We start from the raw sequence: 16,391 nt of genomic DNA on the forward strand, positions 1-16,391 counted from the left end.
ATCCAGTTAGTGGGGTCAAAAGTTGACTGACACCTGGCATGGAGCCTAATAGACATTTGATAATGGCGGACAATGGAGGCAACCACTTCAGTGAATAGACTCCATGAGTTAATGTGATGAGCTGTAGAATGCAGACAGAAAGTATTGATTTCTCAATCAGCATTGGAACATGACTTTAAAGGCAAATTACCATACCCTCATTGGAGGAAATGAGTACGTACAGACATTAGTTTAAAAAGAAACAGAAAGTTAATTGTGCACTATTGCTATTGTAAAGAGCAAAACAAATATTCCAACAATTAGGCTACTATTTGCTAAATAGAATTTAGGACATTTGAAATTTGATTAGCAGAAAAGTTGATTTTGAAATGAACAACATAAAGGGGCAAGTTATCAAGGTAGTGGAAATAATTTAATGTTTTTTATATACACAAATGAAATGCTATTAAACAACGTGTAGAAAAAATAACTGACCAGAGATGAAGGCCAAATCAGATACATTTTCACGCATGCTAAATTCCAGAAATATGATGGCTGATGGAAACCTAAGGGTCGAAACGTTGTATCGGTAACATCACCTGGGAGCATGAACAGCCATGTGCAGCGTTTTTATCCCCTACAAATCCAGCACCTGCAAAAGAGTACCTGGATGTGAGTATGTTCTTCAGCTTTTCTACAATTCCAGAAATATACATGAAAAGTGGGCTAATCATTTTATATTCCATGAGGAGGAATGAAATTGCTTAGCTAGGCAACAGCACACTTTCTGCATGCTCTTTAGTAGTAAACGTCTGCAGACAAGCGAGTGTGTGGGATAGCAGAATAAATTACACACATGCAGAGCTCCTCTGGGGTTCCATATGAGGCCCAGGCAGCCACAAGCCTGGCGGTGGGGGATTCTGACACTGTAGGTCATTAGAAACTTCACAGGGTCCGCAGCCAACTCCTATTAGTCAGCCACCAGAGAGCCTGTACACCACAGAATAGGTCAGATTTAATGAGGATTTTGCACTGCGCTATTTTGCCTGCTGCTTATCAATAGTTGAAAGGAGAGTGTTGTGGAGAGGGTGACTACAACCATGAAAAGAGACAAGATTACTATAAAAGCCAGTTGACATGTTGGGGAACTTGTTTTCCTAATTGCTCTGTTATGTCTGCTATTTAGCTCCAATTAAACATCACAGATGCCATGTTCTGTAATTGCCCGGATCTGTTAAATGTTTTAATTTTTTCCCCCTTTACAACTACTGCTTGAGTGTAAATTCAAAATCATTTAAACTAACATTCCCACATAAGGATTTGTCATTAAAAAGTCAGATCCAATGGCATAGTCCCTTGGGAAGAGAACAAGAGCGTGATAGTTCAATCTCCAGACTCCACAGAGACAGACAGATCTCCCAGGACAGATGATGGGGGTCAACCGGTTAACCTTTTCCAGGCACCTCCCTACTGGGTGTCAGTCATACCCAGGTCATACCTTGCCCATCGCACACAACCCTGCTACTAAGAATATATAGGCTAACCCCAAACGAGACAGGGAGATGGGGACCTTCCTCAGAACTCACCACCACACTCCTCACACTAATGACCCTGAATATGGTAGTGGCGGGGGGCAGGGTGATGGAGGCCATTGGGACAGGACAACTTCCGACTAAGGCATGCAAGAATTTAGAAAGGGTCGTCTGGCTGTGCACAGCCCATCAATGAGGTGGCCCGGCAGCCTGAGAAAAGCCCAGTTGCTATGGAGCAGGGGTAGGCCACAGTCCTGCCAGAGAGTGAGAAAGGAGAGAGAGAGAGGGAGAGAGAGAGAGAACACGAGAGAGGGAAGGGGGCGTAGCATTGGGAGTTCCATTTCAAATCTAAACTTGCAGTTTTTATTTCCTACTATGCTCCTATCAGAGAGTAGATCTCACCCATTTCAAGCATTTGAGTTGAGTTCTCTAGAACATCAAATCTGCAAGCATTTTTTTGCAAAGGATATTCTCATACTTCTTGAAAGGATAAGGCTACCGTTATATTAGCAATAAGATAGAAAATCTTCCTATTTCACAACATTTCAATCTAATAGAAATAAAACCAAAAAAAGCCTTAAAGTGGCACAGAATGCTCCCATGTTTGAAATTAGCTGCCTTTGGGACTCTTTCCTATTCAGAGCACGCTGCCTCTATTGACAAGCAAACAAGGGTCTTCAGTGTGTGCTAAATTACTACTGCTGACCAAACATGTCACTTCGCAACTTACTGCCCTGCTGGATGTGCCGTTTCCAGATCTCACTCAGTTGGTATAGACTAAAGATACCAACGCACGCACACACACGCACACGCACACACACACACACACATATATATATTTACAAATATTGCAAAGGCAAGCTCCAACAAACATGACTTTTATCCCATCACTTGACACACAAAGCTTTTTGCTGAAATAATAGGAAGACACATAAAAAAGCAATTTGTCATTGATCTTATTCTGTTTTGGGTTGTCTAATTTCTAGTTTTGGGTCTTGAGAGGAGGAAACAGAGTCCATGAAACAGTCATGCCCTTATATTGCAGGCAAGACAAGTGTAATAGCTATGTTTTTATTTTATTTTAAATTGGCAGCATCAAAATATCAGTGCTAATGTAGAGGGACGGCAGGGTAGCCTAGTGGTTAGAGCGTTGCAACCGGAAGGTTGCAGGTTCAAACCCCCGAGCTGACAAGGTATAAATCTGTCGTTCTGCCCCTGAACAGGCAGTTAACCCGCTGTTCCTAGGCCGTCATTGAAAATAAGAATTTGTTCTTAACTGACTTGCCTGGTTAAATAAAGGTAAAATTAAATTAAAAAAACAAGCTACTCAGAGAATTTCCAATGTACAGTGCATTCGGAAAGTATTCAGACCCCTTACCTTTTTCCACATTTGGTTATGTTACAGACTTATTATAAGACAGATTAAATTGTTATTTTTCCTCATCAATCTGTACACAGTATCCCATAATTACATAGCAAAAACAGGTTTAGACATTTTTGCAAATGTATTAAATATAAAAAAACTGAAATATCACACAAGAATTCAGATCCTTTACTCAGTACTTTGTTGAAGCACTTTGGCAGTGATTACAGCCTTGAGTATTCTTGGGTATGATGCTAAAAGCTTGGCTTACCTGTTTTTGGGGAGTATCTCCCATTCTTCTCTTCAGATCCTCTCAAGCTCTGTCAGGTTGGATGGGGAGCGTCGCTGCACAGTTATTTTCAGGTCTCTCCAGAGATGTTCAATCGGGTTCAAGTCAGGGCTCTGGCAGGGCCACTCAAGGACATTCAGAGACTTATCCCAAAGCCACTTCTGTGTTGTCTTGGCTGTGTGCTTAGGGTCTTTGTCCTGTCGGAAGGTGAACCTTCGCCCCGGTCTGAGGTCCTGAGTGCTCTGGAGCAGGTTTTCATCAAGGATCTCCCTGTACTTTGCTCCATTCATCTTTCTCTCTATCCTGACATCCCCACAGCATGATGCTGCCACCGCCATGCTTCATCGTAGAGATGGTGCCAGGTTTCCTCCAGACGTGACTCTTGGCATTCAGGCCAAAGAGTTCAATCGTGGTTTCATCAGACCAGAGAATCTTGTTTCTCAAGGTCTGAGTCCGTTAGGTGTCTTTTGGCAAACTCCAAGTGGGCTGTCATGTGCCTTTTACTGAGGAGTGGCTTCCGTCTGCCCACTTTACCATAAAGACCTGATTGGTGGAGTGCTGCAGAGATGGTTGTCCTTCTGGAAGGTTCTCCCATCTCCACAGAGGAACTCTGGAACTCTGTCAGTGACCATCGGGTTCTTGGTCACCTCGATGACTAAGGCCCTTCTCCCCCGATTGCTCAATTTGGCCGGGCGGCCAGCTCTGGTCTTGGTGGTTCCAAACTTCTTCCATTTAAGAATGATGGAGGCCACTGTGTTCTTGGGTACCTTCAATGCTGCAGAAATGTTTTGGTACTCTTTTCCAGGCCTGTGACTCGGCACAATCCTGTCTCGGAGCTCTATGGACAATTCCTTCAACCTCATGGCTTGGTTTTTGCTCTGACATGCTCTGTGAACTGTGGGACCTTATATAGACAGATGTGTGCCTTTCCAAATCAATCATGTCCAATCAATTGAATGTAACACAGGTGAACTCCAATCCAGTTGTAGAAGCATTTCAGGGATGATCAATGGAAACAGGATGCACCTGAGCTCAATTTGGAGTCTCATAGCAAAGGGTCTGAATACTTAGGTAAATAAGGTATTTCTGTTTATTTTTAATACATTTACAATAATGTCATTATGGGGGTATTGGGTATTGTGTTTAGAATGATGAGGGGGGAAATCATTTAATCAATGTTAGAATAAAATAAGGCTGTAATGTAACAAAATGTGGAAAAAATTAAGGGGTCTGAATATTTTCTGAAGGCACTGTAATGTTGCTCCATGGTTCATGTTTCCTATGAGTGGTGGGATTTTTAGCTACCCTTGAGCAAAAGTAGGAATTAATCTTATGTTCCTTCTCCTCATTTTATTTATTTTAGTTGATACCGATTTGTTCCCCCCCCAAAAGTAACAATTGCCTAACTATCAAGCTCAAAATGAGTACTGAGTGTGGACCTCTAGAACATCTCACTGTAACGTCCACAATACAATCACAGAACACATTTTAATTTCAGGTGTAGACTGGGTCACGGGATGCGTTTAGCAGTCATTCAACTTTATCGTAGAGACCTCTGTTAATTGGTATGACATGTATTTTTTTTCTCCATCTAGTCTTCTTTAGTGATAGATGTAGCATCCAGTGCAGTGCTGAAGAGATGTCCAGCTCACTCGTGGAGATGCTAATGTTTGGTCCTATTAAATCCGCCTGCATAAAGATCTCTGTCCCTTATTGCAATTAACTTAATATCTCATCACCTCTGATTAGGTTCCCAAGTAAGTGATGGGGTGTTTGAAGGCTTGGTACATGGAAAACTTGGATAACCCTCAATTTACTCAACAGTTCAGACCGGGAAACAGAAAAGTGACAGCAAGTAGCTCTGGAGAATCTCTCAGGCTGGAAGGACAACATGACACGGAGGACAGAAACCAAAGAAAGTTTTTTTTTTTAACTGCGATTTTTTGGCGCGACTGACAGCCTTTGTCTGGGCAACAAAAAGGACAAATTCCTTGGTCGGAAAACAACTTCCTGAGCATTTCTTCCAGTTTGAAGTGTGACGTTTGCTTAGCCTGGCAGCATTCAGGGACACAGGAGAGCAATCTCTAACGCTTGGGTTAACCTGAAGTTTCCATGATAATTTCTCCCCTCCGTTATTTAGCTGGAAGGGCCCCAGCTGTTAATTCTTTATAAATAGCGTGTAGCTCAGATCCCCTCCAGGGAGAATGGGGCTCAGTGGAGTAGCTTGGGAACAAATCGGGCTGGAAAAAGCACACAACATACACAATTTGACAAACATATGGGATCATTGCTGGAGATTAAAGTGAGTTATATGTGACTTGAGTTCGCCTCACGTGGATTCAACAATGAGCAAATTAGAAGAGCAGCAGCAATCGTAGTTGAGCTGAAATACTATGAGAAGTTACAGAGCTTTGCGGGAAAAAAATAAATTCCCATATTTTTTGGAGGGGGAATAGGTTACCAAAAGTTTGAAAATCTCATATTTGACTCGTAGCCTACATACACAGCAAATATTTCTGGAGTAACACTGAATTTACTAAAATCATTCAAATAGAAAATGATAATTTGAATGTGTTGGCATCAGCTCATTGTGCTAATGTATCTGGTATTTCATTCTTCCTGTATACTTTCGTAATCTTAAAATTAAATTAACTAATATATAAGAGTGGGAAAAACTTCAACAGAGGAACATTTTTGTGCATTGGCCAGGTTGAAGGCCTTGTCTCTAGCTAGGTCAACATAACTGGTCCAGGGTGGTTGTAGGATTCTAGGTCCTACTTGGAATTATGTCAGAGTTCCAGGAACCAGATACAATGTAACATAGCTTAGTGAACATGTGAATAATCAACAACAACAAAATATATACAGTAGCAGTCAAAAGTTTGGACACACCTACAACTCATTCCAGGATTTTCTTCTACATTGTAGAATAATAGTGAACACATCAAAACAATGAAATAACCCATATGGATTCATGTCGTGTGTTAAAGTGTTAAACAAATCAAAATATATTTTATATTTGAGATTCCTGGAATGTATTTCAATTAACAGGTGTGACTTGTTAAAAGGTCATTTGTGGAATATCTTTCCTTCTTAATGCCTTTGAGCCAAATAAGTTGTGTTGTGACAAGGAAGGGGTGGTATACAGAAGATAGCCCTATTTGGTAAAATACCAAGTCCATATTATGGCAAGAACAGCTCAAATAAGCAAAGAGAAACAACAGTCCATCATTACTTTAAGACATGAAGGTCAGTCAATGTGGAAAATTTCAAGAAAGTTTCTTCAAGTGCAGTCACAAAAACCATAATGCGCTATGATGAAACTGGCTTTCATGAGTACCACCACAGGAAAGGAAGACACATAATTATCTCTGCTGCAGAGGATACGTTTATTAGAGTTACCAGCATCAGAAATTTCAGCCCAAATAAATGCTTCAAAGACTTCAAGTAACAGACACATCTCAACATCAACTGTTCAGAGGAGACTGCATGAATCAGGGCTTCATGGTCGATTTGCTGCAAAGAAACCAATAAGAAGGAACACGAAAAATTGACAAATTTGAGATTTTTGGTTCCAACAGCAGTGTCTTTGTGAGACTGTCATGTTTTGTCATTAATTATCATGTCTTGTCCCTGTGCTTCCCCTTCTATTCGTTTCCCTCTGCTGGTCTTATTAGGTTCTTTCCCTCTTTCTATCCCTCTCTCTCCCCCTCCCTCTCTCACTCTCTCGCTCTCTCTTCTCTCTATCGTTCCGTTCCTGCTCCCAGCTGTTCCTATTCCCCTAATCAATCATTTAGTCTTCCCACACCTGTTCCCGATCCTTTTCCCTGATTAGAGTCCCTATTTCTCTCCTTGTTTTCCGTACCTGCCCTGTCGGATCCTTGTCTATATTCACCGTGCTGTGTCTATGTTTTGCCCTGTCGTGTCGTGTTTCCCTCAGATGCTGCGTGGTGAGCAGGTGTCTGAGTCTGCTAGGTTCAAGTGCCTTCCCGAGGCAACCTGCAGTTCTTGATCATGTCTCCAGTCTGTTCTCGTCTTTACGAGTAGTATTATGCCTTTTGTTTTGTTAAGTATCTTACTGGATTAAAAACTCTGTTTTCGCCAAGTCGCTTTTGGGTCCTCATTCACCTGCATGACAGAAGGATCCGACCAAGGAATGGACCCAGCGACTACAGACGCTCGTAACACTGCCGTCGAGATCCAAGGAGCCATGCTCGGCAGACACGAGCAGGAATTGTCTGCTGCTCGCCATGCCGTGGAGAACCTGGCCGCTCAGGTTTCCGACCTCTCTGGACAGTTCCAGAGTCTTCGTCTCGTGCCACCTGTTACTTCCTGGCCTGCCGAGCCTCCAGAACCTAGGGTTAATAACCCACCTTGCTACTCCGGGCAGCCCACTGAGTGCCGCTCCTTTCTCACCCAGTGTGAGATTGTGTTCTCTCTCCAACCCAACACATACTCTAGAGAGAGAGCTCGGGTTGCTTACGTCATTTCACTCCTTACTGGCCGGGCTCGAGAGTGGGGCACAGCTATCTGGGAGGCAAGGGCTGATTGCTCTAACAAATACCAGAACTTTAAAGAGGAGATGATTCGGGTTTTTGACCGTTCAGTTTTTGGTAGGGAGGCTTCTAGGGCCCTGGCTTCCCTATGCCAAGGTGATCGATCCATAACGGATTACTCTATTGAGTTTCGCACTCTTGCTGCCTCTAGTGAGTGGAACGAGCCGGCGCTGCTCGCTCGTTTTCTGGAGGGACTCCACGCAGTGGTTAAGGATGAGATTCTCTCCCGGGAGGTTCCTTCAGATGTGGACTCTTTGATTGCTCTCGCCATCCGCATAGAACGACGGGTAGATCTTCGTCACCAGGCTCGTGGAAGAGAGCTCGCATCAACGGTGTTTCCCTGCTCCGCATCGCAACCATCTCCCTCCTCTGGCTCAGAGACTGAGCCCATGCAGCTGGGAGGGATTCGCATCTCGACTAAGGAGAGGGAACGGAGGATCACCAACCGCCTGTGCCTCTATTGCGGATTTGATGGACATTTTGTCAATTCATGTCCAGTAAAAGGCCAGAGCTCATCAGTAAGCGGAGGGCTACTGGTGAGCGCTACTACTCAGGTCTCTTCATCTAGATCATGTACTACTATGTCGGTCCATCTACGCTGGACCGGTTCGGGTGCTACATGCAGTGCCTTGATTGACTCTGGGGCTGAGGGTTGTTTCATGGACGAAGCATGGGCTCGGAAACATGACATTCCTTTCAGACAGTTAGACAAGCCTACGCCCATGTTTGCCTTAGATGGTAGTCATCTTCCCAGTATCAGATTTGAGACACTACCTTTAACTCTCACAGTATCTGGTAACCACAGTGAGACTATTTCTTTTTTGATTTTTCGTTCACCTTTTACACCTGTTGTTTTGGGTCATCCCTGGCTAGTATGTCATAATCCTTCTATTAATTGGTCTAGTAATTCTATCCTATCCTGGAACGTTTCTTGTCATGTGAAGTGTTTAATGTCTGCCATCCCTCCCATTTCTTCTGTCCCCACTTCTCAGGAGGAACCTGGCGATTTGACAGGAGTGCCGGAGGAATATCATGATCTGCGCACGGTCTTCAGTCGGTCCCGAGCCAACTCCCTTCCTCCTCACCGGTCGTATGATTGTAGTATTGATCTCCTTCCGGGGACCACTCCTCCTCGGGGTAGACTATACTCTCTGTCGGCTCCCGAACGTAAGGCTCTCGAGGATTATTTATCTGTGTCTCTTCGGTACCATAGTGCCTTCTTCCTCTCCGGCCGGGGCGGGGTTCTTTTTGTTAAGAAGAAGGACGGTACGTGGATTATCGAGGGCTGAATGACATAACGGTTAAGAATCGTTATCCGCTTCCCCTTATGTCTCAGCCTTCGAGATTCTGCAGGGAGCCAGGTGCTTTACTAAGTTGGACCTTCGTAACGCTTACCATCTCGTGCGCATCAGAGAGGGGGACGAGTGGAAAAGGTTTAACACTTAGGGCATTTTTATCGTTTGTCTGCCAATGCGCCAGCTGTTTTTCAGGCATTAGTTAATGATGTTCTGAGAGACATGCTGAACATCTTTGTTTTTGTCTATCTTGACGATATCCTGATTTTTTTTTCACCGTCACCGAGATTCATGTTCAGCACGTTCGACGTGTTCTACAGCGCCTTTTAGAGAATTGTCTCTACGTAAAGGCTGAGAAGTGCTCTTTTCATGTCTCCTCCGTTACTTTTCTCGGTTCCGTTATTTCCGCTGAATGCATTCAGATGGATTCCGCTAAGGTCCAAGCTGTCAGTGATTGGCCCGTTCCAAGGTCCTGCGCTTTTAGGTTTCGCTAATTTCTATCGCGGGCTGAATCACAGCTCTTACTTCTGTCAAGACGTGTTTTAACGCTTTTGATCTTCTAAAAGAAACGTCCGCTCCTATCCGTTACTCCTGACGTCACTAGACAATTCCCCTTATGCCATTCATCCCAGCCTTCGTTCAGATTCTGCCATCAGCGCAACTATGAGCCAGGTGCTTTTACTAGGGGGCGACCGTTCCTTTTGTCGTTTGGACAGGAACCTACATCCGTTCTGCCAAACGCTTAATGCCCCATCTCGTTGCGCATTTCAGAGAGGGGGATCCCGTCTGTTTAGTTCTTCTGTGGCTTCTACTGGAAAACTGGGGAATTGAAAGACAGGTTTACGCACACTCCGTTAGGGCATTTTGAGTACCGGGTTCTGCCGTTTGGTCTCGCCAATGCGCCAGCTGTTTTTCAGGCATTAGTTAATGATGTTCTGAGAGACATGCTGAACATCTTTGTTTTTGTCTATCTTGACGATATCCTGATTTTTTCACCGTCACTCGAGATTCATGTTCAGCACGTTCATGGCGTGTTCTACAGCGCCTTTTAGAGAATTGTCTCTACGTAAAGGCTGAGAAGTGTTTTCATGTCTCCTCCGTTACTTTTCTCGGTTCCGTTATTTCCGCTGAATGCATTCAGATGGATTGCTAAGGTCCAAGTTTCAGTGATTGGCCCGTTCCAAGTCGGGTAACTCTGTCGAGTTGCAGACCGCTCCCTTTCGACCAGGTTTCGCTAACTTCATTCGGCGTTTCATTCTGTGATTCTTACGGTTCAAGTTGCTGCCCTTCACCCCTCTTACTTCCTTCCGTCAAGACGCACAAATCATTATCGAGAATGTGTTCAGGTTCCGCCCAGGGAGCTTTTGATTTCTAAAAGAACGTTTTACGTCCAGTCCTATCCTCGTTACTCCTGAGTCGTCACTAGTTTCATCCCAGTCTAACGGTCAAGCAGAGAGCCAGAGGTAGGCTGGGAGCCTTTCTCAGAATCCCAGCGTCTTCCAGCTCCCCGATACGCTCACAAGGTTCATCCTTGCGCTACCGGGTTTTCTCATCGCCTGTCGCCATCTGAGCCCAACTATGATGTGGGTCCAACGTTCCCATCCGCTAGCCCAGGCGAATGGCACCAGTGGTTGGAGGGGAGGTCTGCACTTTGCCGTTACAGGGCACAGAACTTGAGTACATCCGTTCTGCCAAACGAGGATTAAGAGTCCAAGGTATTGTTGCGGCCAGAGAGTGTGGATTTCTTACCGTCCGGGTAGCAAAAACACCAAGCCTGATGCCTTATCCCGTCTGTTTAGTTCTTCTGTGGCTTCTACTGATCCCGAGGGATTCTTCATTGGGCGTGTTGTCGGGTTGACAGTCTGGGGAATCCTGAAAGACAGGTTAAGCAAGCACTCACGCACACTTCGTCGCGTCCATCCTAGTCTTCCATGTCTCCTGTTTCCAACACTCTGCCAAGTTAGCTGGTCATCCCGGTGTTCGAGGCACTCCCGTCTATTCGCCAGCGCACCTATTTACAAGGACGTAAGATCATGGACATACGTTCTCGGGGACGGGGTCACCAATACTTAGTGGATTGGGAGGGTTACGTCCTGAGGAGAGGAGTTGGGTTCCGTCTCGGGACGTGCTGGACCGTTCGCATTTATTGATGATTTCCTCCGTTGCCGCCAGGGTTCCTCCTCGAGTGCGCCAGGAGGCGCTCGGTGAGTGGGGGGTACTGTCATGTTTTGTCATTAATTATCATGTCTTGTCCCTGTGCTTCCCCTTCTATTCGTTTCCCTCTATGTCTCCTGTGACATCTTCGCTGGTCTTATTAGGTTCTTTCCCTCTTTCTATCCCTCTCTCTCCCCTCCCTCTTAGTGGATTCTCACTCTCTCGCTCTCTCTTATTTGATCTCTATCGTTCCGTTCCTGCTCCCAGCTGTTCCTATTCCCCTAATCAATCATTTAGTCTTCCCACACCTGTTCCCCGATCCTTTTCCCTGATTAGAGTCCCTATTTCTCTCCTTGTTTTCTGATTAGACCTGCCCTGTCGGATCCTTGTCTATATTCACCGTGCTGTGTCTATGTTTTGCCCTGTCGTGTCGTGTTTCCCTCAGATGCTGCGTGGTGAGCAGGTGTCTGAGTCTGCTAGGTTCAAGTGCCTTCCCGAGGCAACCTGCAGTTCTTGATCATGTCTCCAGTCTGTTCTCGTCTTTACGAGTAGTATTATGCCTTTTGTTTTGTTAAGTATCTTACTGGATTAAAAACTCTGTTTTCGCCAAGTCGCTTTTGGGTCCTCATTCACCTGCATGACAGAGACACAGAGTAGATGAACAGATTTGTGGTTCTCACCGTGAAGCATGGAGGAGGAGGTGTGATCACTGTCTGTGATTTATTTAGAATTCATGGCACACTTAACCAGCATGACTACCACAGTAATCTGCAGCAATACACCATCCCATCTGGTTCGCACTTAGGCAGACTATCTTTTGTTTTCAAACACGACAATGACCCAACATACCTCCAGGCTGCGTAAGGGCTATTTGACCAAGAAGGAGAGTGATGGAGGGCTGCATCAGATGACCTGGCCTCCACAATCACCCAACCTCAATTAAATTGAGATGGTTTGGGATGAGTTGGACCGCAGAGTGAAGGGAAAGCAACCAACAAGTGCTCAGCATATGTGGGAACTCCTTCAAGTCCGTTGGAAAATCATTCCAGGTGAAGCTGGTTGAGAAAATGCCAAGAGTGTGTAAAGCTGTCATGGCTACTTTGAAGAATTTCAAATATAAAATATATTTTTTGATTACTACATGATTCCATATGTGTTATTTCATAGTTCTGATGTCTACACTATTATGAAAAACCCTTGAATGAGTAGGTGTTCTAAAACTTTTGACCAGTAGTGCACGTTGATTCGATTTGAAATGGTGGGGGAATTTGAGATGCTTTTGGTGAGCCTTGGACATTGAAGGAATCAATTGAAGTAATCAAAGTGATAACTAATGTGAAGACGGGTGTTCCTGTGTGGGAGCCCTGAGAACAGCAGACCCGCTTTATCCCATGCCTATATCTCCCATTCACTAGACAACGGGCAGAGCAGGTTGAGTTCAAGCGCAACAAATTACCTAAATATGGGGTGAAAAGCCTTTGAAAGACCTCAAATGCACTGTTGAAAATAATAATGATAAAAGAGCTGAGAAGATTTAAGAGGCCCGTTGAGGGAACACAATGCTCAATAGCTGTCCATAATTTTACAAACTCGCCAGCGGATGAAAGTGGGTCTCTTTTTTAACTTTGTTTACCCTTTCTTTGGAGGGGGCTGCCATTAAACAGAAGGGAGAGGAAGAAAAGTTGGAAAAAACGTCATTTTCAGCCTGAGTGGTTTCTTCAAATGAAATCTAAAGGCCGAAACTCAAAGGGTTCTTTGGTAGGGGGATCTTTAAAAGGAAGCGCAGCAGTGGACGTGTTTGGCATTTGGTGACCTTCCTTCCCCCACTGTACCTTCGCCACAGTGGCTGCATTTTCCCTGGTTCTGCCACTTGGTGCACTGTACAGTCCACAGAGGTTCAAACATAAACATAAATCATGTTTAACTTCCCTTTTGCTCCCTCACACCTGTTCCCATGCCCTGAAGGCAGCACGATTGCACAGTTACAAAGATGTGAACACTTAAGCTAATATAAGTGAGTGATTGACAGCTGAATATGGTCATCCTTACATAAGGAGGAAAGAAAAAGCTTTTGGGCAGACAAACTTAACTTGAGACTTATTGTCTTTACGCAAACTTCACATGGCAGGGCAACTGTTAACAACATAAAGTCGTTGAGACCATCCACTCATACACACCTCAATACTACAGTCACAGTCTTGCCAGTTTTCCAAGGTGAGAATGTAGATTCGGTGTTATGTAGCAACATTTGAAATTGTGCGTTTTACTTTGGACAAAAGTAGAGACTCAGAGCTAGAAAATGGGATGTCATACACTGCAGTTGAGGAACAATGGAAAAGTAATTCTGCTTTGGAAGTTGCGAAACTTGAAAACCCACATTTTGAGAAAATGTCCCTTGAATGTTTTGGTACACCTACCGGAGAGCTCTTCTTTGTCTACACCCATTCAGCATCGTTCACACCCTCTAAAGCCTTAGCCCCACCCATCTCTTTAAGGATTCTCATGTGAGTCTATGTGGTAAACACAAACACACACTATATCAAATAAAAATCTAAGTTTATTTGTCACATGCACAGGACACAGACGGTGTAAACGTTTACTAGCATAGTGGTTACTAGCATAGTAGCAATGTCCAAAACAGATACAAAAATTTAAAACATGTTGTTTTCTTATTATTAGATGGCGCTTACCCGACACACTTATCTAAATTGATGGGTCATATGAAGGAAGACCTGTAACCACCCACCAGCCACATCTAGCTATGTGGATGGGTCACTATTGTCCGGCCAAAGTGGAACCTTTTGTTTAGACATGTAGCTAGCTAGGTAGCTAAACAATGAACCGGCATAATCCCAACTCATACTACTACCAATACAAACATTGCCATAGCTGTAGTATGAATCTGCAGGTAGCTAAAGCTAAACAAACAAGGTTCAATGTTAGCTAGCTAACATTAGGCTATACCTAGCAATGCAAATGTTTTTCTGATTCGAATAATATTACTACACAGATCATACACATAACGTTAGAGCCAGCAAGCTAACATTTGCTAGCTAACTAACAGTACGCTTTAACTTGCAATAAATAAATAAAACTTTCTGACAAAATTAGAAACATATATCTGAAAATGTAGCTAGACTCTTACATGGATGAACGCTTCACAGCAGACTTGAAACATTTAACATTTAACGTTTTGTTTGTAGATACATAATTTGGCTAGCATTGTGTCAAGTCACTCCGGTTCACACTGAACATGGCGTGTGCAGAAAGTAGACCATCACTTTTTCCAACTGAACTTTCGATAGCGCCTGCTAAATTTAGGGCATCAATGTTGTTGAAAGTAGCACAACTTTTTGTAGTTCTAATAAATGTTTACGTTCAAATGCCGCTCCAGTGAAGTAGTGACATGGAAATGCGCCTAATTTCCTGAAACAAGTCACAAATATCTAGCCAACATTTTTCAATTGAATAACATTGTTTGTGAACTTTAGAGCTGTAACGATTTGACACTTTGGCTTTGGTTAAAGGCAAGTACAAACGCATACTAGTAGTAGGCATCGCTCCTGCTCGAGAGTCTACACATCCTGTGTGATGGGAAACAAGATCATCATCTCACTGGCTCCTTCTCTTGCGAGGTCTCATTGGCTATTGCCGATCACTGTTCTCAAAACTTGTCGTTGCACATCACACTACAAGAGCATTGCAGATTGTGTGACTATATAATCAAACATGTTTGAAAATATTGGGACGTCTGGGACTGGTAGCCCTCAGATTGCGTTTCTAAACCGCTCACATTAAAACTAGCGTCGATGACGAGGTAGGCAACGACATGGGGATTTAAAAAAAATTTTTTTTTTAGAAGTGTTGATAGAAAGCACTTTTCAAAATCGTTTGACATGCTCGTCACCATTGTATGACTAGAGCCTGAGCGATATGGTATTATTGGATCCGATACCGATTTTAGAAAGGCAAAAGTCACCGATTACCGTTAGATCTGCTGATATAAAGTAATTTAGAGGTGAAAATAATTTCTTTAAAAAAATATTACAAAATGACACAATAATCTTTTACACTAATTACCAGATACTCTAAATTATGATTTAACAAAATATAAAATTGTACATTATTTATGAACATTTTATTTGTGGTTTACAGGATATCCACCAAAAAGCAACTATATCCTCTATAAATACAACAGTAAATATAAATAGTTTACCTTCTTAGGTACAAGTTAAAGATGTGGCACTGTATAAGAAGTTCGCAAAAGTGTTTGTGCTAGACCACCACAAGGGGTGGCTGGCTGAATTAATTAAACTTTGTCTCAAAGTAAATCTGAAACCGCACTGTTCACAATTTCACAAATAAGCATTGAAATGCAGTAACATGCTGTTCGTAATGTCACCGCTACTTGTCAACGGCAGCATTTGTCTTGAGTAGATTTACTACAGTGTTTAAAACAGTCAAAGGTTATGTAAACAAACACTTCATGGCAACCTCGCAATGAGTACATTATGACACGCACAAGCTAGCTTTTCATTACGACAATGTTTTCTCACAGAACCCATATGTACATTACCCTGTCAATACAACATATATTGGCTATACATTTCAACTGCAAATGGCTATGCGCTGATGACTGGAAACGTTTAAGCAGGCAAATTCTTGCCGGACTGCTTTTAGTCACACATTCTAATTTAGCTAGATAACTAATGATAGCTACTTATCTCCCATGTTAGCACATGGCCCGAATGATAGATCTGTGCCAACTGTCTTGCTTTTGAAGATGGCATATTTTGGAAAACAAACAAAATAAACCCACTAGCTAACATAATAGGCCTAGACAGTAACAGTATTATTTTTGTGTCGAGTGTTCACTTTGGCACCAGTCCAGTGTTAGCACACACGTAGCACAGATAGCTAGCTAACTATATTGCTGGCTAGATAGCTAAGCTAACAACCTTGCTGGCTAGCTAGCCTGCTAATGTTAACTAAGTGAGAGTGTGATGAGGACAGGGCTGCTTGATTGGTGTATTTTTTTTCATTTACAAATACGCTGGCTGTTATAAACTACTCACTGTTAAACCAACATGCTTACTCTCTCTCACATTGTGACCTAGGGCTGTATGATGTTCAATGAGCAGCTAGTAGAGAGCCCTCTTCAGGTAACCATTGAAAATGTTTTTTTTAATACCTCAAATGAGCAGACATATTTGTTTATTCTAT

At 43.2% G+C, this 16,391-nt stretch overlaps 1 protein-coding gene across 3 annotated transcripts in view; it reads right to left on the reverse strand.

Moving 5' to 3' along the window:
- Positions 1-16,391, reverse strand: part of LOC124009225 (sodium- and chloride-dependent glycine transporter 1-like) — a 99,928-nt gene that overhangs the window by 50,048 nt on the left and 33,489 nt on the right. The gene's annotated exons all lie outside the window — the stretch shown is intronic.

This window comes from Oncorhynchus gorbuscha, linkage group LG22 (assembly GCF_021184085.1).
Source record: "Oncorhynchus gorbuscha isolate QuinsamMale2020 ecotype Even-year linkage group LG22, OgorEven_v1.0, whole genome shotgun sequence".
Lineage (NCBI taxonomy): Eukaryota > Metazoa > Chordata > Actinopteri > Salmoniformes > Salmonidae > Oncorhynchus > Oncorhynchus gorbuscha.